The 22,729-nt window shown below is 40.2% G+C and overlaps 1 long non-coding RNA gene across 1 annotated transcript; it reads left to right on the top strand.

Moving 5' to 3' along the window:
• Positions 1 to 200: 200 nt before the first annotated feature.
• Positions 201 to 3,620, top strand: LOC115581565 (uncharacterized). The gene is made up of 2 exons (XR_003984045.1): positions 201 to 614; positions 1,206 to 3,620. It is a non-coding gene; the product is annotated as an uncharacterized LOC115581565 (long non-coding RNA).
• Positions 3,621 to 22,729: the final 19,109 nt, after the last annotated feature.

The following is a 22,729-nucleotide window of genomic DNA, read 5'->3' as shown; positions in this document are numbered from 1 at the left end:
TACAAGATTTCAAAATGCTTGTACACCCCAATTTTTTTTGTTTAATTTTCCATTGAGGTGTTTTAATTTCATTTTTGTATGGTTTGTGATGACTTTTACAGCCACGCTGTGCTAGATTGGATCACCACTTTGGGACTGAAACACCTCAACAACTATTGGATGTTGTTACGGTTGATAACAAAAAGGACCCAAATGTGAGGCAGATGCAGGCATGTGTAACCCCTGGTTACTAAAACCCAATTAAAGTCAAATAAATGACCAATATGAGAAGGTGGGGTTTACTGATGGATAAACAATATAACCTGTGGCTATTGATAACACTATGAACAGAAATTATAAAACAACAATATATATATTGGTCATGTGATAATATAGTTTGAGATTTGACTTTGACTTTATGGACGTTATCCACGTCTGTCAAACACTTGAACTTGCCAGTGCATCTAAGAAATCTTTTTCCTCCTACCGGAGCAGCTAAAGAAACGGGACGTGTGTTTGGACAGTTAAGGCATCAGCTACTTACTAGTAAAAGCCAGATAACTGAATCATTGCTCTCATCCAAAAGACCTGTGGTGGTTACAATTCTGCTGCCATTAGCCAAAGGAAAATTCTTGGTGAGTTGTCTAAGATGCTGGTGTGTGACTTCGGTTTGTGTTTGTAAAGAAAGAAGCGATAAATTAGCGTCGCGGCTCTCCCGCTAGCTTAGCAGCATTAGCATTAGCGTCGCGACTACCGCGCTAGCTATATTAGCGTCATTAGCATTAATCATGCTAGCGTTGTTGGCTGCAACAGTAATGTCGATTAGCAGCTTAACTTCCTAGTGCCCAATTGTGATGCCAAAGAATGTGTATATAGATAACTAATCCTTGACTGAGTTGGTGTTAGCATGTCCCTTGGCCTGTACTGGGATTGGAGGTGCCTGTTGCTATTTCAGGCTAAAATTATACAAAGCTAAGCCTATGCAGTGTGTTGTGTAGAATGACCATAGAGATTACATGGTTGTTGTTGTTTTGTTTTGTTTTTTTGGAGAAGAAGAAGAATGCCAAATTGTATTTGATTAAATGCAACAAGGGTATTTCAGTTAAGAGATACAAGGCATTATATCATTTAATGTAAAATGGCAATGCCATAATGATTCAGATCAAGAAAAAAAATGCATTTGAATCACTTATTGATTTATTTTCCCCTGGCTTTGTGGGTACAAGGCCAGGTCTTTTGTTTTCCTGTGTTGATCATTTGTGTGAGACGAGATCCCTGGATTCTTCAGCCGGCTGCTTCTGTTGGAGAGGAGTACAGTTGGTCCTGGAGTGGCGAGCTAACCCAAGAACTGGATCTAAAGAGGATGAGATATGTTTGAAACGTCAGACTAACAGTGGTAGGACAATCGTGTTCAATTGCCCCACGTCCAGCCGTAAGGATTCTCAACGCATTGGTAGGACAATCGTGTTCAATTGCCCCATGCTACAGTCATTGGATTCTACAAGCCATTGGATCCTACAATCTAAGATGAACTTACTGAAACACAAGTGATCCGTCACATGTTATCATTATTGTTTTTCTTTTAAATGTTTGCACCTGATTGTTAGGTATTCTCTCTCTGCATTGATTTGGCGATTGTTGAGATTAAGTCGAGTTGAGTGCATTGCACATCTAATCGTAATGTCTGTTCCTAAATTTACTATGTGATTTGTTCTGGGCTATTTCGGGCCATAAAGGTTATTGTAGCTTTTGAGTAATCTTCATATTTACATTCTTCCTCCAACAGAATTCAGGTTAGTGCAGTGAGAGCAATACTGTATGCATTCTGAACATCCCATGTGTTTTGAAGTTGGGTTTGAGTTCCATTAAGTGAACCGGTTGATACTAAAGTTTGAATTGAGTTATGTGTTAAATAGGGGTCAAAAGAATCACCTGTTGGTTTTCTAGTGGCACTCTAAAATAGGCTACAAAATAGTCGTAACACAAAATAGTGCTAAATTAATGAGTGGTGCCTAAATAACACCATAATACACAAACAAACATTCAAATACCAGGGAGCAAATAGATATACTTACTCAACAGGTGGATTCCTGGTTAGATCTGGAAGAAAGAAAACAAGTGCAAGTCACAAAAGTGATTATTGTTTTGTTTTGGGAATCTGAAGTCATTTTTTCAATGTTCTTGTTGCACTTAAAGTACACACTTGAAAGAAAGAGAGAAAGGAGATAATAAATATTTGGTACTTATCTTCAAACATAACTGCTGAGTCCATGTGTGTCTTGTTTCACCATTGCTGTTTGTAATCCATTCCTCCCGAGCGACCTGTAGCTTCAGATATTCTGGCCCATAGTGAACTTATTCAGTCTCCTCTTACTAAACAAAACAAGACATCTAATGCTCATTGGTTGTTACATATTTGTGCTCAGTATCATAACTGGTGGTGCTGGTTGTTACACATGGTTAAAAAAAAAAAAAAAACAAGATTCAATAACAAAGCCCAGAATCCAAAATCCAAATGCAAGTGACAACACACAGACAACAAAGAGGCAGGAAAAGGAAAATACAAGAAAAACTACAGAGTAATACAAACCAGAGAGCCATAGGAAACAAAGCAGGAACACAAAGGACACGCGAAGACTGGGAGACAGACAAACTAATGGAAAACACAGACTAATTAACTAATGGAACCCAGACGAGCAGGAAAAAGGGCTGGAAAAGAAGACAAAAACAGGAAGTGGAAGATAAAACATGACAACATGAGGAAATGACCTGCAAAATAAAACAGTCCAGTACTTTGGTTGATGATCAAATAGCTGCATAATTAATAACACTGACATCAACTTCAGCTGTTCTTTGTGTCATGTACTCATTGCAAATGCTTGCATGCCGACACAGGACACTAAACTAAGATGGTGAACATGGTAAGTATTGTACCTGCTAAATACCAACATGCTAGAATCATCATAATGAGCGTGTTAGCTCACTGAAATTAGCGTTCAGCTCAAAACATTGTTGAGCACGATATAGAGTCATTAGCATTGCTGCAGCGTCTTGCTTGTGTATCTACTTTATAGTGAACCATATTTAATCATGTGTATTACTAACGTGTACTGATGGTGAAATAACATCATTCCAATTTGAACTAGCATCTGATGCCGCAATTGTGCCAATCGGTGGTGATAATTTTCTAATACTTTTTCACATATAGGCAACTAAAAACAAAGTCAATATATTTGATGTGTTAAATTAGGAAGAGGCGACAAAAGACGGGGAAAGTTTTTGACTGCTTGGAAAACACCTGAATGGCGACAGGTGATATCATGAATGGGTGTGAAAGGAGCAATCTTTGCAAGGCTCGTTTGTTCAATGATGGGACCGGATTCACATGATTGTATAAAGAATATTACTGCACGGGCTGTCATCACTAAACACAGTTTGTTTGCAAATGACTGCATTCTGTTGGAACTGGGGTTTTATGTTGCTTTGACTTGGCCGAATGCCATTCATTTGGAAGGATGGGACAGTAATGTGATTACTGTAGAATGTTTCACTATGATGTTATGTACTTTCCTCAAATGTGCCACATAAAACCTTCTGCTCCGCGCCCCTAATGGTGCGCAGACAGGTGGGGATGTAAGTGACTGCACTGTGTGTCTGTGTGTGTTTGTGTGCTGCTGCTCCCATGATGCTACAAGTAACTATGCCTTAACAAGCTCCACAGGCAGCATGCAGTTCCACTCCTGTGGAGAGGCAGACATCCTGATTGGCTCATACTTTGCTATAAGCCCACAGTCCTCCCAATTAGAGGCTCAGAATATTGCTTTGGGAGGTGAGGGACAGGGAGCTCGGCAAGTTGGGTCAATCACTGGGTCGAGTCTGGTCAGCTCAGAAACAGCTTGTTTCTGTAGGTTCCTCTATGTAAAAGATGGTATGTAGTCGGTACACTGGGAATGTACGGTGCTTTGTGAAGCAAATTTCCCTCTAAGTTTTTTGACAGCCAGGAATGTGCTGCCATCCGGAAATCGGGGAGCTCATACAAACACAGTCGCAAGCTGAGAATGGTGGTAAATGTGCCAGCGCCAAGCCAGCAGCGACATTTGCTTCAGCGGCACCCTGGAGCTCTTTTTGGCATTAAAATAGCTATATAAAGACTTGGTTCATTCTGCATAATCAACCCGTGCAGGTCTTGATCTCCTTGTTCACCTGTAAAGGGCTCTCAGTGATGTTCAGGGTGTGTTGTGTGGCAGAGGCGTGTGCTGAGGGTGTGACATCTGGTTAGGATGAGCAAGTGTAAATGATGTTGGAAGGCAGCCAGAAGCAAAAAAAAAAAAAGGAAGTTAAGTGGGTGGCACAGATAAAAATGAAGACAAACCACGCTCATTATCGAGATGATGCAACCCGTCACATGACACTGTAAGCTGCAGGTGAGAGAAGTCGTGTGAGATTTTTCACAGGTTTTGTCAGACACTGTGCTTCAAGACATCAAACCCATCATCACGCTCCTGCGAACACTCTGAGCTCCTCTCTTTGGAGTACACTTACTGTAAGCCACAGGTTTCCAACAATTTTGAGCTTTTGAAAAAGTAGCATGTAAAAGAGACGGGCATGACATCTTCACACCGATGTGCATATGCCTGTGACTTATGAGCAGCTCTTACAGTGCCTCATTGGAATACATTTTAGAGCTGAAGACGCTGAAAAATGTCAAAATATCCAGTATTCAACCAAATTAAATGAGAAGGTGCCTCCAGAGAGTGTACCTCCTGAAGTGCTCTTGGCACAAACACATCAGGCAAAGATCGAGGTTTAGTTTGAAATTGCAAGTCTATAAAGGTTAGTGGACCTTTGTCGCCAAGGTTACAATAATAACTGCTTGGTTATGGACAGAGAACGGTTGTGGTCATGGTTACAATAAACCAGCGCGCAAGATTTATTGTGAAAGCCCTCAAGGTTGGGGTTCTGACTCATAGGTTGGGAACGACGTTTCTTTCTCTCTGGCGGCAACAGTGATGATAAGAATTAATTGCAGGTGCGGTTTTGCTAGGTTACAGCCTAGAGATCCAATCAGACCTTTTTTTTTTGTCTGGTTTTTGTTTTATTTTGTTTTTTGAAGTCTCATCTTCTGTACTTATCGATCCTTTCTCTGTATTCGACCATAGAAGCCTTTTACTCCCAACACTAGCAGAAGCCAGAAGACACAGTAAGTCTCTCTCTCTGAATTGAAGAGCGAATCCTCTGCCTAACCCTTCCTGGCTGACTTAACAACCATTCTTTATAATCAAAATCTTTGAGATTATAATTTTGAACTTGCACGTTGTTATCATCAACTCGCCATCCTGTTCAGAAATGTGCCAACATTGTTGTTGTCCTTCAGAAACATAGCTATTCCCAAATGTACCATGGTTGTTTACATCATAACTTCTTTCCAACCACTGAATATTATATAGGATGATCGCAGCGTGCACATTTCCTACAGCGAGCAAGGATTTGAACACCTGCTAAAGAGACAGTTTGAATTAATATGTACAACAGGGAGACATTAAAAGTTTACTTTCTGATGACAAAGCAGCCAGGCTGTGCACTGTGCCTGACAGTAAGAGAGACAGACAGACAAGGTGCCGGAGTCACGCGGTGGAAATGATTTAAAAGCACGAGGAATTCTATCAGCATTATTAAACACGAAGACTAATCTTATCCCTGTCTTGTTTTTCAAGCTGATACAAGTCAAACCTAATCCAATTATTTAGACAGTTCTGTGGCATGTTCAACAACTGTGAAAGCAATGAAAAGAGATGTTAGGTTGGTAAATATAGTTTACTCTGAGGTTGAGAGACTGGACTTCAACAAGATCTGTTGACACTTTTTATTTTTCATTGCGGGGTGTATACATGCTAGGCAGGTTACATTTCACTTTCACCTCTCTAAATGCCAAAACCTAAGCCCTCCCGAGCATTTCTCCCCCCTATATGAAAGGTCACACATATACAACATCGTTCTAATTAACCACTATCTTTATCCGGCATGTACGTACAAAATATATAGACAGCGGACACTTTGTGAGGCTGAGTTTCAGTCTTTTTTCGTCTGGGAGAGAACAGGCAGGGAGAACAGATAATTTCCCTTCATCTGCAGTGGTAACGAACGCAGGTGCACCCAAGAGGTCTATCCTTACTTCACTTCTATATTCACATTTCACTCATGGCTGCATTGCAAAATATGATAGGGACCACATCATTAAATTTGCAGGCAGAAAAAAACTGATGGAGGGACTTCAGAATAATGACGAGTCCTTTTTTTCCACAGACAGGAGTTTGTGGAGTGGTGGAGTGAAAATAAAGTTGATTTAAATGCCACTAAGATGAAGTCAATAATTCCTTGCTTAAAGGCAAACGTCAGAAGGCACGCTCCTACTAATATCGACGAATGAATGTAAAGAGACTCGTTTTTTCGCGTTACTACGAGTTCAAACATCCAAGGACCTCAAACGTCTTCACTGTACAACCGAATAGGCTCAGCAAAGGAAAAAGCGTGTATGGTGTAGTTGGCAGACTTTCATATTGTCATGAGAAAACTGCTCTGATGAGGTGGGAGGCCTATAGACAAGCTCATAAAAACAACGCATTAAACAGCTCTGGAATGCAGTTGCCATCTGTGGGTGTCATTTAGGTGCCGTGATAGGCAGATAGTCGCAGATGCAAAACCAACAGGGCGACAGACGGATCGCTCTGCTCTCATCAGGTAGATGCTCTCGCTGCAAGAGCTATTCACACAGAAATGTATTTCCTACCAACAGTCGACAACTAAAAGCAGTGTTTTCCCTTTTTTTCTGTCTCACTGTCAAGGTTTTGAATTCGTGGCACCACTTCACTTAAACACAACTAGCTGTTGAACTTTGTAGACAGTTCAAGTATTTGATTTTTTTTTTCATCTCACGTCTTTAGAACCGATTTAGAAAGTGGCGAAAAAAAACCCTGCAACTATTTTACGAACAACCTTCTGTTGTCTTGTATTCTGCACCTTTCTACAAGCTCTGTAGATGTATTATCTGAAAAAGAAATTGTATTTGTCTACATAAAAATGTTGTCAATGACCTCTAACTTGAAGTAGTTTTTTCTGAAAATATAGTGGCGAAGAAACATTCAGCGACAAAAGGGTGCAAATATCATCATTCAGCCAATTAGGCATCATTTTTGCTGAATGAATGGATCCACATTGCTGTTTGAGCAGATTTCTTTTTATGTGTTTCTCGCCTGAGGTGCCGGGTTGATTGTAAAGCCTGTGCCGTGGTCAGCCTCTTTCATGTCTCTTGTCAGTACTGAGCTCAGATAGACTCCGCTGCCCATGCAACCCTGCACAGAAAAAGCAGCTACAGATAATGGACAAACCCACAAAAAGACAAACCCCTTCACAGAACTCGATATCTACAATTAGGAAATATGATCAGTGTTGTCAAAGCCTATGGCAAGAGGCACTACACTGATGTGACCAATCTCAAAGTAGCAGTTCCAATGTGTGATATATGCAGCATTTTTTTTTTTTATCTCGCATTTGTTAGATAACCACATCGAACCCCGAATTTATCCCCGAGTCACAGAGGATTTTCACTTTAGAAGCGGGCGTGTATTGCTGTTATGAAAGGAGAAACATTGCATGCTTCACTGGGGACTGCATTACATAAGGGTGATTGAGTCAAATCAAACTATTGTGGCTCCGCAGCCTGTCATAAACAAGTCGGTATAAAGCCAATCATCTTATTCACAGGAAGCAGCCTTTTAAACTGTTGCTCAGAAGCAACTATAATGGGTGTTTTTCACATACATTGCAACTTCACGCATGACGAGTTAAAAGGCAGACCGGAGGAAAGCAGTTATCATAACTGCATGATTACATTAATTTAAATCCTGTATGGTGGATTATCCGAGAGTCCATAAAACAAGATCTGCTTTTTGTGTCATATTAGCTGCCATAAGTTAAATAACAGCGGACTTATTTAACAAGACTGGAACCTTCAGTCATGCTAGCAGCTCTGTGAGGCTACGCATCGCATCTTAGTTTAGCACGTTAGGATGCTAACATTTGGTAGGACTAAGCATGGAGTGCAGATACGACTGAAGGGAATGTCATCAGGTATGCAGACATCCCATTTGCTTGGGGGAAAAAAAGGGACAAATTGATTTTATATATTTGAATATACATTTTTGCCACTTCTGATGAAGTCAGATGAGTTTCTCCTGAGGGTGGATATGAATGTGTCTGCCAGATTTCATTACAATGCATCCATTAGCTGTAGATATTGACAACTCAAAACTACAATCTTTTTTTTTTGTCTTTATTTTTAGCTTGGTGTGCTACAAAAGCACATGTAAATATGTCACAGTAAAGAGCAGCTTGGAGGTGAATGACAATTTTACAGCAGTTACCCACCGCGGTCCCCCCATATTCTGAAAATGCAGCAAAAGTGCCGTCTTGGAAGCCCCTGATAGATAAAACATGATTAAGTGCCCTCTTGGGTGCCCTTTCAGTGGAGAAAATGTGAAAAAGGGCCTGGGTGCCCTTCCAGTGGACAAAAAGTTATAAAGTACCCTCTAGGGTGCCCTTTCCATTCAGATGGTGAAGTGCCCTCTGTAAATATATCAAGACTTTCTGTGCACTGGTGCTCCCCTGCATGAATTTGGTGCCCTTTTCATTTTTGTTTTGCTGCCGCCCCTCAAACATCCTGAGTCTGCCACTGCGTGACATAGCATTGCGCCAAAAAATTGCCAAAATTTAGCGTCTTCAGCCAGGTGTGATGGTGTTCCCATAAAAGCGGTTTGGAGCCGGAGTCGTAATAAATAAATACCCGTGGACAACTGCAGTTGTTTGACCCAGAAATGAAAGCGATTTTACCTTTCCCTGCTGAAGACAAAAGCCGGATGTTAGCGGGTGTTAGAGGGGGTTTTGTCCGGTGTGAAAGTGATATTAAACACACTCCTCACCTAACAGCCTCAGCTGTTTCATTCCATTTCTGATTTTTACTTCCCTGGTGCTAGTCTTGTACTCCGAGGGGATAAAAGTAGGTAGTTTAAGAAAAAAAACCCTTAAGAGTCGGGGTACTTGTGGACAGTGGAGAACCTGCTGTCTCCAGAAGTAAATGTCTCTTTAAACCATCCTAAGGGGGAAATAAGTGTGTGGATGAGTGGGAGTGACGGGAATGTCTAGGTCAAGGAAAGTGAATCCCAGGAAAGCTTTTACTTAGAGCAACACGATTTGCTTATCTTGAGTTGCCAAAGCCATAATCACATTGTCACTCTGCAAGGCTGCACTATTTATAGGCTTTTCTATTCATATAAACAGCAAATTACCAAGAAAAGTAATCATCCTCCAAAGTGATAAAGCAAGCCAGGCCATTAACCTTGTTTGCTGACCTTCTTTGGAGACAGCTTACTGTTGTTGGTGCTGTTTTTTATATATATATATATATAAATATATATTATTTTGACTGCTGGATTTGTTGTTGAAAAAAATCACAGACACATCTTGAAATTCTGAGGGGCTGCAAATGGAAAAAGGTGACAGGTTGGCCCAATTGTCATTGCATTTGCACATTTTCACCACATTTGTGTGGCTATCTTGGATGCTGTCCAAACACTTGCAGGTTATTAGGGTTGGAAACATATTTTGTCCATAGTGCAAGTGACTGTCAATATGTGTCATCCCTGTTATCAACTGGAGTCCTGCCCAGAGCATGTGCAGAGGTGCTTTCAGGTCCCTGCAAACAAACCAGACAATGAATAATTTAATGTATGGAAAGGTTTACCACATGCCGCTGCTATAAGCGAAATACCGTCACAGCCATTCTTCATTTTCACTGTCTGGTTCACTTGTCATTTTGTATTGTTACGAAATGCCAACATGTCTGCACGATTTTTGCATCTATTTATTCACACACTCCCTCTGTCTTAAAATTGAGATGAATCCCACAATGCCTCCTACACTCTCTTTTATTGGTAGACAGCATACACATATTCTACTTCAATGTGTTTTGTTTGGAGTCCAGCCAACTCCTGGTCAACTAGTCTGTGGCAAACGATTCTACTGCAGCATCAATTTGCTGTGAAGGAATATCCAATCATAGATTTCAATAGCACACATTAGATACGAAGATGATGAGTCATACCAGCATATGCATATGTAAGTAAGCCTATTAGGAAGGTTATGTTTTCACCCATGTCCATGTTGTAGGTTGGCTGGTTAGATTGTCAGCAGGATTAAACAAAAACTACTGAATTGAGTTCCACGAAACTTGGATGGTGGATCGGTCCTGAATAGACCCCATTAACTTTTGTTGCAGATCTGGAAGAAGGGACGGATCCAAAAACATTTTCTCAATATTTAACAATCAGGCGTATGTAGGTGGCTGGCATCTATGAGTGATGCAATCTGATGCAAATCGAAATAAAAATCCAGATCTGGCCGATTAAAATGTGTTTTCATAGTGGGTAGCCTTTTTGTCAGCAGCTTAATAGTGACAAATAGGGTTAGAAACCTGCAGTTTTACAAAGTGCAGCTGAGATAATGGGCATTCAGAGAAGGTACCAATGGTCTGAAAGCATCTATCAGAGTATTAAGAGTCTATACAAATGGATATGATGGATTTTGATGCAGATCCTGACCTGTTGGGAGAGTAAGCTACAGACTACAGTCAGCAGCAAAACATCTATATAAAATCTTATATCCGATTAGTTATGCATACATTATGGTTAAAGGGGCTTTATGTAACAATTAGCAATTTACATGTATAAATCTTTTTTTTTTTATTGCTGAGCGGATTGTAGCCTGACATGAAAAATGATACTCTCGTTTGCATATACAAACACGTGGATGATTTGTTGTTTGACCAAACAGTTGTTGAAATGCAAACACTGTTTTTATTTGGTATATGTGTCAGGTTTTAAGTAGTTGTTGATTTTGCATGCATTAATGCTAGAGAAGTAGCAGCAACCAAAAGATTTATGCTCTCAGGAAGATGCTATAGCTGGGTATCTGGTGGACTATGATGAGGCCGATTTGTAAGTTATTTAACTTTGATTGGCCAACGTCCTTCATTTAGACTATAGTACACAGACGTGTCTAATCGTATGGAAAAGGAAGGACAAAGATGAAAGGCGGAGGCAGAAAGGCAGCAGAGGACAATGTGCCTCATAAAACTGGTGGTATTTCTGTGGTCACTACCCTCCATGGCTTACTGAGGAGGAAATCTTTACTGCAAACCTCAACTTGTCCATGGATGAGAGTGATCCCAGCTGAGCAGCGCTACAAATAATTCATTTGCCGCCCTGATGTTCCTGTGCTTTTCACCTTCTCAAAAATATTAAACCGAGGAAAGTCAGAAGCGCGGTGCAAACATTCAGCACTCAATATGGTAAGCAGCAGCTAATACAACCCATACAAAGCAGTCAAAGCATTTCAGTCTGTTTTTTGTACTGTCTGTTGATCTCTGTTTAAGTTGAATCATGCTATATATGAAAGTAGTGGTAAAGAATGTGTGTTATCCTCACAGATGAATAGGTAGCAGCGAGAGAGAGAGAGCTGTTTGCCTACTAGTTTGGCTGTTGCTAGCTAACATTAGCTCACGACTAATGCAGTAAAGTAATCTGGCTGGTTGATCCGGCAGTCAAACTTGTTTTGCTGGTGGTGGACAAACAACATTGAACAACCACCCCTGCTGATGGAAATCAAATGTTCACAGACGTTTTATTCACCTTAAATTTAGTCTTATTCATTGACCCCCCAATCCCAAGAGTAGTGATGGTGACTTAATGAAACACAATGTTACCTTAAGTAAACTAGTGGATTTCTCTGGGTTTGATCATTGTTGTAAACATTTGGGATACAGACCGTGGAGTTTCCAGACATTTTAATACAGAATTCCAACATATTAAATCTTTAAGCTAGTTTCTCAAAAACTGAGCATAGATTGAACATGATTTGTTTGGGTTCATAGCATAAACCGTCCTCACTTAGCACTTGGTTTTAGCTTTAAAACCTGATTACTTTGACGATAAAAACAATAACAGCTCTGTAACAAATTAGCTTCTTTCTGAACTTGACTTCAAGGCAGTAAATCGAGCTGCTGCTCTCTTGTGTTGGGCTGTCGGATCAGTTTGAGCTTTCAGGGGTCCCAACAAGATAACAGCACTTAGCAAGTGCTCTGTTGTAGACTTCAATGGACAGCCTGTAACCTTCCGCTTTATTGGATTCTGTGAGTGCCTGAGCCAGACATTAGACTAAATGACTTCTATTTCCTCCAAAACCCTGTAATAGTGTTTAAGGACCTCTGTCCACTGAAAGGTCAGTGTCTGTCAAAGACATTGGCAGTTAAATTAGAAACGCGCCAGTCTCACTCTCGCTTGACCGCTTGTGGTAGTGGTCCCATCAGGTATATTAGCAAAAGTGCAGGGACAGAGCTTGTTCCTCTAAAGCAGTTGAGTTTATAATAGCATTTTGTCTTCATACATCAGGGGCTTATTCGTGGACAAAGATTCCGACCTTGTCTCGAGTCCGCTGAAACTTGACAGTTAAAGAGAATTTATAGCCAGAAAAGTTTTAGCGTTGTCTTCGTCACATAGAACAGGCAGGAAATGTAATTTGTTATACTTTGTGTGTGATATTGAAGGGAGAATGTCATGGTCTTAAGCCCAGTGCACTCCACAAGTCCTATAGAGAAAAAAAAAAAGAAAAACTCTAAATGAGAAATGGAGGCCAGAATTTTCTATCTCCGCAAGTAATGATGATGTGTAACCGGCTCCAGGAGAAGACTGAAGTAGAGGGTACATGAGAAGGTGAGACTCAAGGGCAGATAGGAGGCATGGAGCTGTGGTACGCAGGAAACTAAATGCAATTTTCAACAGGTGATGGTATAACATTGAGAGAATAAAAAGGATTTCTAGTAGCGTTTCTGAACTAGAAATGGTGATAAGTACTGCTAAAGTGGATAAGAGGCAGCAGATATGGGGCACACTACTTTTTTGTTGCAAGCAGTTTTAGCCCAAAAACCAACGGCAGTTTTTCAAATCTTATAAAAAAGGATTGTACAAATTAAAATAGCATCCCGTCAAGTCAGTATCACTCACCAGCAACATCGTCAGACTCATGATGTACAGTTGGGGAAAAGCAGCATACTGCTGCGTAAAACATGGAAGCATTGGGCCACTGACCATGCACAAACCAGGCGCTTGGGTGTGCTGTAATTTGCAATGTGCAATACCTGCCACACACAGTCGACCTGAAAACCTCCTGTTCAGAGTCACCAAACTCCACACCAAGACTTTTAAAGTGACTGAAACTTGACTTGCAAAACTACGTAGCATAAAGGTGTTCTTTGATCTGGAGCGGCTGTCTAACTTCTTATCAGACAATGGTGTGACAAGAGCGGAAAGCTCTGAGGTAATCTTTGTTATTCTGCTAGAAGTAGTGTTGCCCACAGGGAGAGGATTCCCAGACTGTTTAATCAGCCATATTAATCATACATTATTTATTACAATTACAAGTGCAGCTCTGTGTGCAGCGGTAGCCTCAGACCTGGAAGGCAATAGCATGAAAAAGAATGTGTGACTAGATTAAACTGAGCCTTTGGCACTTCTCAGAGAACAAAATGTATTGTTCAGGACCAGGCAAAAAGACATCTTTCTATCAGCCCTACATGATGTCAGTCCAGAGGCAAAAAGGAATGATATACACGTTACTGCCGTGTGGTATATCACAGAAAATGTCAGACATGCCCTGAGAACCTGCACTTCTCAGCTGTGTCCGTACTTCCAAGCATCAAGTTCGAGCCTCAAAGTTATCTCCCCCAGATACAAATAAGACGGTGCGGGGAAGAGAAATAATTAAAAGGGGGGAAATGTTGGAAAGTATATGCCTTAGTTGTCTCTCTCAGTTTCTTGGTTCACTACCATTTCTTTTTGAGAGAAAGCACCTGCTTTGCCAAACACAAAGCATAGCACAGAGCTTGCCATTACAGGTATTTCTCCAGGCCATCCATCATTGTGCCATGGCAGCGCTGAGGTATGCTTAGGTGAGCCTGATTAAAGCCAAGGATGCCTCCCAACCGGCTCCAAAGGAAATGAGAGGGGAGGGAGGACTCGAGCCCCTGCTCCATCCGTCTCCCTTCTGCTTTATTCATGTGCTATCTGGTTCACTGGTTTTTGCTTCGTGTTCCCTCTCCATTACTCGAATTCTACAGCAGGTGCCGGTGAATTGTGCATATGTTTCACAGTCCTCACACCGCTCCTTTGTGTGCGGGGATGATTGTGACTGGAAAAAAAGATTATCGCCCACCATCTTTTTCAGAAAATCTGCCTTTTCAGATAATGAGAATAGAATTCATCATTGAATATACAGTGCTATTCTAATAGTTCATAAAATCCTTTAGGCATACAATGGAGTAAGACTGCACCTGCCACTACTACTACTGATAACGCTATTAATAATATTATAGAAGTAGGGGGACATTGTGAGACAATATCATGTTACCAGTATATGTCCTGCATTAAACCTTAAAATTACAAACGAGCAAGCATCAAAATACACTTGAAGTGGATTATATATATTGTTGCAAGAATGTGTCCATCACTGTAAGAGTGGAAGTAAATTTGATTGAAATGTGACTTTTGCTGCTATAAAGTTGTATCTTAAACAACAGTAACACATCATAATTAGCTAGTTTATTCACATATTGTAATATTCTGATATCTACCAAGTGAGATATCAATTGAATGTAGTGGAGATAAATGTACTATATTTGCTTCTTAATGTCAAGGTTCGAGTTGAAATGTGAAGAAACAGAAAATGAAAATACTAACCCTAACCCTAACCCTGCAATATGTAAGAATCTTTAGTATTAGTTTAAAACATTCAAATATGAACTAAAATTATCAACAGAATTTGAAAAAATACAAGTCTTGATGTTATGTCAAAGGCCTCTATGTATTGTGTTGCAGGGATATTGAAGCCCTTAGCCAGTTTGTAACTCAACAGGTTCTTGTGTTTGTTAAAACAAAAAAACTCAAAAGTCTGAAAGAAAATAATGCATCTGATAATTTTCCGAAGCCAAAAAAAAACCCCACTCTCATCTTGATTCTTAACTCAGCTTGTGGGGCAGTTGCTGAGGACAAAGAGAGGCTTGCAGATTTAAAATGTTTACTTTGTGCCCCAGGACTGGATTTAACTGCATGCTTTAAAGGTAATTAGTCAAATTTAAAAATCAATTCCAAACGGATAATCCGTGAGGAGATGCCTGAATAGGAATGCTGTGATTTACTCTTCTTTCACCATTTAGTTGGTCCGAGGTGCTGCATTCAAAGCACGGTGGTAATGTGAGAGATGTGTGACTTGATGCTAAACTAGAGAGTTAAAATCGTGTGGCGTTGGTTTTAAAAAGTTAGCATAATCAGCAGTGGGTTTATTCAAGTGATAAATTAGATGCCTTTTGACATCCAGTGGTGTGATTTTTTTCAGGACTCCTAGAACCTGTGTTTTATGTGTTAAAATTTAAATATTTAATATCTTTGTGACACACTTTCAACAAAAAAGCCAGATTTAAAGGCCATGCTAAGGCAGGCTTCATTGTGTGTCATATGTAAACAATTTTCAAACAGGACTAGGGCATAAGATTGAACTTTGAGGAACTCCACAAGGTAATGTGTGCTGAACCAAGGAGGTTCCCACAGTGAGTGTTGAGCTGCTGAGGCAGTTTCATGTTTTGCTTTTGATGTCAACCCACACATTTGAGGCAGTCCATTTAAATTCTGTGTTGTCACATGGTGCCTTGAGATCTAATAGGATTAAAAATTGAACTTTCAACCCCAATCTGCTGCAAAAATAAAATCACTGGCTGAATTTAGTGCAGAAACACTAACTGTACTACATGCCTTAAAATGCAAATGGAATCTTTATTGCTTTAAACCGATACCTCAAATCAAACCGAGGCCACTGGAAAAAGCAGAGGATTTAAGGGACTGTCTGTATGTAGATTTATTTTTGGATTGTAAATGACGTGGGAAAATGGGGCATGTTATGAATTCGTCAGGGCACGGGGACAAGTCATTGTCATCTTTGAAAATGCATGTGACATCTGACTGGGGAGATAAAATTACCCTTTCCGTCATACAAGCAGGTCAGGTGCTGCAATTAACCTGTTTGGCACACGATAAATGTAAATGTTATGCTCTCAGATAAATGCACTGATTGATTGTGGACATTAGGGGGATGCTGATTTGAAAAGCCTCTTTGCTCACATCACCAACATCACTGAAAAAAAAACTAAATCACCAGCACTGGGTTGATCAGAGGTAAACAAGTCACAGAGAAAATTTGTTCTGCTGAGATTTAGTTGGGGTTTTTTTGTCCACAATGGTGAATGCTTATTGACAAGGGATGAGCGAGTACCATTATCTATATCTGTATCTGTTCAACCAACCCAAATTATCTGTATTCACAGCTGTACTCGGAGTGGACGTGGTCGATGAACCAGAAGTTGGTGGGAATAAGAACAGCTACATCATGACTGCACTCCCAGACATCAATCATCACATCAATATTTGGGTAACTACAATAATATGCTGCTGAGTTTGTATTCTTAGTCAAGACGAGTGAGTACGTATTTATTACTGTTCTTACACTTGATTTCATACATCGTACTTTGACCTACTGACTGAGTTATATACTTTGCAAATTGTCTGTTATTTGACGTGCACTGGTGTTTTTATTCGTATGAGCACTGAGGAGTTGCACTGAATTTTCGTTCACTGTTGTACACTGTGCAATGACAATAAAGGCGTTCTATTCTGTTCTTTTCTATCAAGACAACTCTGTTGTTTTGTTAAACTTCAGTCCTGATGACAAGTAGACCTATGGGCATTGACCCAGTTTACTCAATGGATAGTAATGCTTGTGAAAAGGACATTATCCCTATTTCATATCAGATATTCTTTCAACTACTACTTAGTTAAACCTATTATTTACACATCCTGCCTGTTACATAAATAAACATTTAGTTGGAGTGATGTTTCCGACCACCTGCTGTTTAAAAGTACAGCATCTCTCTTTAGCTCTGTTGGTTTCAACAAACTATTGGTGGAGATATGTGACACTTTAGCTTCTAAGTGCTGTATCGTGAGCAGGTAGTGTACAATATTTAGTTTTTTAGATCTTAAAAACAGCTTCCTGCTGCAGTCAAAAACGACACTATGAGAGAGGTGAGAGTGAGTCAGAACAGTGAGATTGTGGACTGGACTGCTAAACAATGAGCTGAGACTCACTAAAGCCCCATGAAGGGGAGCTGCAGATTTAGCTGCTAATGCTCTGTACGTCCATCAGTCCAAGTAACATCTTTCAAATTCTCAGTTTGTGATTTTGGCCATTGATCTTTTAAAATGATCAATTATAAAACCATTTTAAACATCTGATCTTTATAGAAGGACACACAATGTGGGTCATTTTTCACAGTGATGTCTGTATAGACAGGACTATTCAAAGTCATATATGCCATCCATGTAGTGATGGCTTGAATAACGCTTTTGCTTTCTTTTGCTGCTTTTTTAAGCTAGAAAAATCAAATATTCAGTTTCATGCTCCCTGTAAAAATGCATGAGCTTTTTAAATCTTGTTGAACGCTTTTCAATTTGTAAAATGAAATGAGAATTTTTGAGATTAATCCAGCTTACCTGTGTGGATCACAGAGGCTTCCTTATAGAGTACTCACTAAAGATGTGGGTATGACTCAGAGAAAGTCATGCTGAAGCCTAGGTCGATTAAGTTTTTCAACGTGTTTTTATGCCTCTAATGAGCTGTTTCATCTCAGGGGGCTTATCCTGCTATTGAAGTGAATAAACCCTGTGTAATGTATGTTTGGAATTCGAAATGAGTTTAACTTCCTTTCATTATGGTGTATTGTAGTACGTTTTGGGATCTATTTTGGTCTGAATTATACAGTCAAGGTGAAGTAGGTGAAGTAAGTAAGTGTCCTGGATTCTGTTAACTCTTGCAGTAAATTAAAAAGGCACGACACACAAAACAGCCAAGGGCAAATGATGGCTGTATGTACGGAAGGGTGAATTACACTGACCTGCAGTGATGCCCTCAGTCAATGAATGTCGAATTAAATGATAAAGTATTATCAAAACCAGTTTTGATTGGTTGAAGTCATTAAAACATTGGTAAACTCACATTCTCATCTGTTCATCCTACCAAGGGAGCATTTTCTGGGTATTGTGTAAAGTTGAAAACAAAAAACATTGTCCTTGTAGGAAACTCCTGAGGAATATCATAATCGAGAGTCTTGGCTTCTTCCAGGGGAGACATCCTCATATTAACAAATGTTTAATGTGATTTCTGTTTTCGCTGGGTGGGATGGAGTGGGGTTATTCCTTTAAGTACATCAGGATTCTTTTGGCAGATGCGGAGGACATAAAGCGTAATCCTCTAATGACAGTGAGGCCCGACTTGGCTCGCATATTACTGTGAGGAGGTAGTAGCTACAGCAGATCCTGTTAGTTTCAATTTGCTTACTGCTGCTGAGCCAGCAGACTGAACGGAATGATAAGGGACCAGAATCGAGCCCTAATCCTTCTATCTCCCTCCTTCTCTGTCTCTCTCTTTCAAACTAACCACTACCAGTTGATCTGCCATCACCCCTGGCAGTGGGAAGAAGCCAATAAATGTTCCTCTGGGTGCGATGTGATGTACATTTTATTGTCTTCCACATCAACTGATTCTCATTTTCTCTGTAGGATGCAAGGGGAGGGATAAAAAGCTGAGTACCTTCATTTTTTTTTTTTTTTTCAGATTCTGCCTCTGCTTTCTACTTTCTCCCCTGGCAGCACAAAGGCTTTGGAAAAGGCAGCCTCACTAAAGCCTTCTCTTGGTGTGTGTGACATTATGTGGCTATGCAGAGATGGCAGTCCAAGCTGCATAATCTGGACCCCCAACCATCTGCCTGGGATATGACCCATGCTCATGCTTTGAAGAAATATCGCACACAGAAATGTGCCGACAATTCTGATGAAGTTCTGTATGATTTATTTATACGTGGTTTATCACATGCAGACTGGCACACCTGATTTAGCATATATTTGGTGCATCTACACAAAGTGAATGGGTAAGCTCTGCTCTAATAAAACCACATATTTTGTGACTTTGTGCCTCTTCACTGTTAAGCAGGGAAACATTTTATGTTAACGATTCACTTTTAATAAAAAACAAGTCGAGCCTGGTGCTAAAATACTTTCGAGATCATATTTTTTTGCTTCTACTTTGAAAAAAGTTTATTTTCACTGTTTATTGTACTTCATTTGACTGCTGTCAGGGCTTTTTCATGTACACCAGCATTTGAATTTGGACTCAAAGGGAGCACCTCTGTCTGAACCAGAAACTCTGCAGGAAGCTCTGCAGAGGAAGGCAAGCGACCCAGAAACAGACCTGCATGCGTGTGTGCTCTGCATGTGTGCCTGTGTGTGTGTTGTGGAGAGGAGCGGGTATCAACGGGTTGATGTAGATCAGAAGAGCCATTTCCCAGTACGTTATTTGTATTCATACAGTATGAAGAGCTCTGAGTTAAGGAGTATTTATAAGGACAGAGACATCACAATATGTGTTTGTTGAAAACTATGCACCATTGTTTGGATATTTATATAGCAACGTAGAAAAGTCACTAGCTAATGAAATATAAGTAATGAATTAATATCATTAATGAATCAAAGTAATGCATGTAAACAGTTGGCTGCTGAGCACCATTTTCATTAAATTCACATAATACCCTACCGGATGTCCTTTTAATCCTTTACATCTTCTGATATTGTGTTTTTTAGGACACTAGAGCTTGAGAATGAAATGCTAACAACAGAACACGAACAGACTTTAAACTGTGTTAGCATAAAATGATGGCCGCTATGATGTGATACTGGGCTGAATGATGAGGTCACTTTTCATATGGATTATTTGGTCATGGATGGACAAACTGAACACATGGGTACCTGCGAATTATGTTAGAGGGAGAATCTTTATTTATGTAATATATCATACAGTTTACAATGTGGTGAAACTGGTACCGTGCATTTAACCCACCCCGAGGGAGAAGTGCACACGCCTGGAGACCAACTCCAGATCTTAGCCAGTGCCTTGGTCAAGGTCACTGACTGCCGAATCAACATAATGTGCATGTTTTGACGTTGGGGGAGAACCGCAGCACGAGACTGGTTTGGTTTGGTCTTTGAGGCAAAACTAATTTTCTCTGCGCTCCAGCCTTACTTTCCACATATGTATCTCAACACATAGATAAGATGAGATGGGATAAGCCAAGATAAGACAAGATAATCGTTTATTGATCACCAAAAGGGTAAATCTGAGCGGCACAAGGACATACTAAGTATAGATAAAAAGACCATCTTAAAGAGATTAAATAATTAAAAGTGCAGCAATCGATACTTATTCCCAAGTCGTCAAACACTGACTGGCTGCACCTTTCAATAGGTATAAAACAAGAATAAGACATGAAGCAAAATAAGATCTTGAAATAATAGTGCAGCACTGTAACAGTAACATGAATAGTGTACACCAGAATATCATATAATTACGTAATAATAACTAGAGTTGTCTTTGTTAGTCTGTATTATTATGGTCCATTAATTATGAGCTATAAAGTAAATGTAGGGGTGCGGTTTACATAATAAACAGTAATATACACAGCAAATAATGCTCAGAGTGTTTGTAAAAGTGGTATGAAAGTCATTGTCTGTGCCTTGCTAGATGCCATGACTACCAGATAAGAAACACGTTCATTTGAAGCAAAAAAGAGGACTTTACTCAGCTGTAGCGATGTCTCGCTGTCCCTAAGGTCCCTACAAGGACATTTCAGGGAGAGTCAATTGGTACAAAGTTGAATGAGACAAGGGAAATACATACTATTAAGAAAAACTTTAGTAATAATAAGAAAGGTTTAGAGTGACATTATGATAACACAAACATGACAAAATGAGTGGCAATAAATAGTAATAGTAGCAGGTTTCACACCCAGCCGAACAGAGGAGTATGTGTGTATGTGTGTGTGTGTGTGAGAGAGAGAGAGAGAGAGAGAGAGAGGGAGAGAGAGAGAGAGTGTTAGGACTGCTGATGGGAGTCGTGTGACAGCTCTAAGGAAGAGCCTGGGGATGATCGGACCATCTCTTAAAGGATTTTGCAGCAGATGGTTGTCTGCCTGGTCAGGGTGAGCGGTGATTCTCCCTGCCCTTGTCTCTGACCCAGTGTCATCCTTTTCCAGTATGGAGGGCAGTGATTTTTCATTCTAAAGCTTGTCCTTGGAGCAGGAAAACCAGCGGGCTTAGTCACACCAGGCTGGAAGAATCCTTACAGGGCGGTATTATTAATTCAGGATTGGTCGTGATGTTTTGATCACCCTCATTAGGCGCTCTGGAGAGGTGCTGTAAGGTGTGAACTTCCTGAACTTCCTGCTCCACGTTCTTCACAACTGCAGGTTTTACATCTCCATTGCATCACAGTTTCGAGGCTTTGTTCTGAGGACGATGGCTTTGGGGGGCTTTGGCGAGGTTTTAATTGGGCCACCCGAAGCCAGTACATTTATAAACTCTCTCAGGAGGTATTCCCCAATATTTTTTTTTAAGAAATGTTTCATGGGAGACAGACAATAGCGCTGACTGATGATCCCAACCCCTCTGTATTGAAAAAAAGAAGAAGATGAATTTACCATTGAGGGATAAAATATTTATGATGCATTTGGAACAATTCCATCATCTAGTCGCCCTTGCAATTTCCTCTGAGTGTGGAGCAGAGTGAAAGAGGCAGGAGCTCTGCGCGGCTCTCTCCGGAGATGCCTGTAGACAAAGGCTGGCTATATCAAAACTTCAGTGAGGGAGGTGACAGTGTCAGCTGCTGAACTGTGAGTGCAAACTGCAGGCTGAAAACAGAGTATGAGCTGCTACTGGATTCTGGCTTCGGTTTGGTCTTTTTCCAAGGTTTCTCTACTGACACCTAATGGCTGGAATGATATAAAATATTCAAAATATCTCCACATAATTAGAGAATGAATGCAGACATGGCACATTAATCTTATGCTCACAACACCAGGGGGTCTCTGGATAAATCCACTTTTGTTGGGTCTTTGCATCTGCCACATTCATTTTTCACTTTCCTGCTATAAATAATAAGCATCCCCTTTTCACTTTTTTTTTCTCACACCTTTTATGCGCTGCTTTATTTATGGAATTTCAGCAATTACTAGATCCCGTTATGAATTATTAAATATGTACCTTGTGGCAAACTTCTTGGTTTACACCCTTAAAAACTGAACCAATCCTACTACTTTTAGGTTGTTAAAGGTCCATTGTGTAGGATTTAGTGGGATGTAGGAAAACTAAGACATGTGTTTTCATTACTTTAAAATAAGACTTTTTATATAAAGAGGGAGCAGGCTCTCTTTCATGGAGTCTGCCATGTTGCACCGCCACATTTCTACTGAAGCCTAGAACAGACAAACCAAACACTGGAGAAAGTTTTTTGTATTTTTCCAGCACAAAATAGGTTTTCATTCACGCTTGGAGGTGAGGTACAATTTTGTAAGAGAAATCTTTCAGTCTCATTCCCAACTCATCTAATATTGACACTTTGGGATGGTGTCTGACCTGACCTTCAATCCCAAATCGTTAGTATTCGATGAGAATATAGCATTTTGTGGCTCCAGAGGAAGCTTCGCGTAATT

The sequence above is a fragment of the Sparus aurata genome, chromosome 5 (assembly GCF_900880675.1).
Source record: "Sparus aurata chromosome 5, fSpaAur1.1, whole genome shotgun sequence".
Taxonomy (NCBI): domain Eukaryota; kingdom Metazoa; phylum Chordata; class Actinopteri; order Spariformes; family Sparidae; genus Sparus; species Sparus aurata.
The sequence above is the reverse complement of the archived record's forward strand: the minus strand, read 5'-3'. Positions and strand labels throughout refer to the sequence as shown.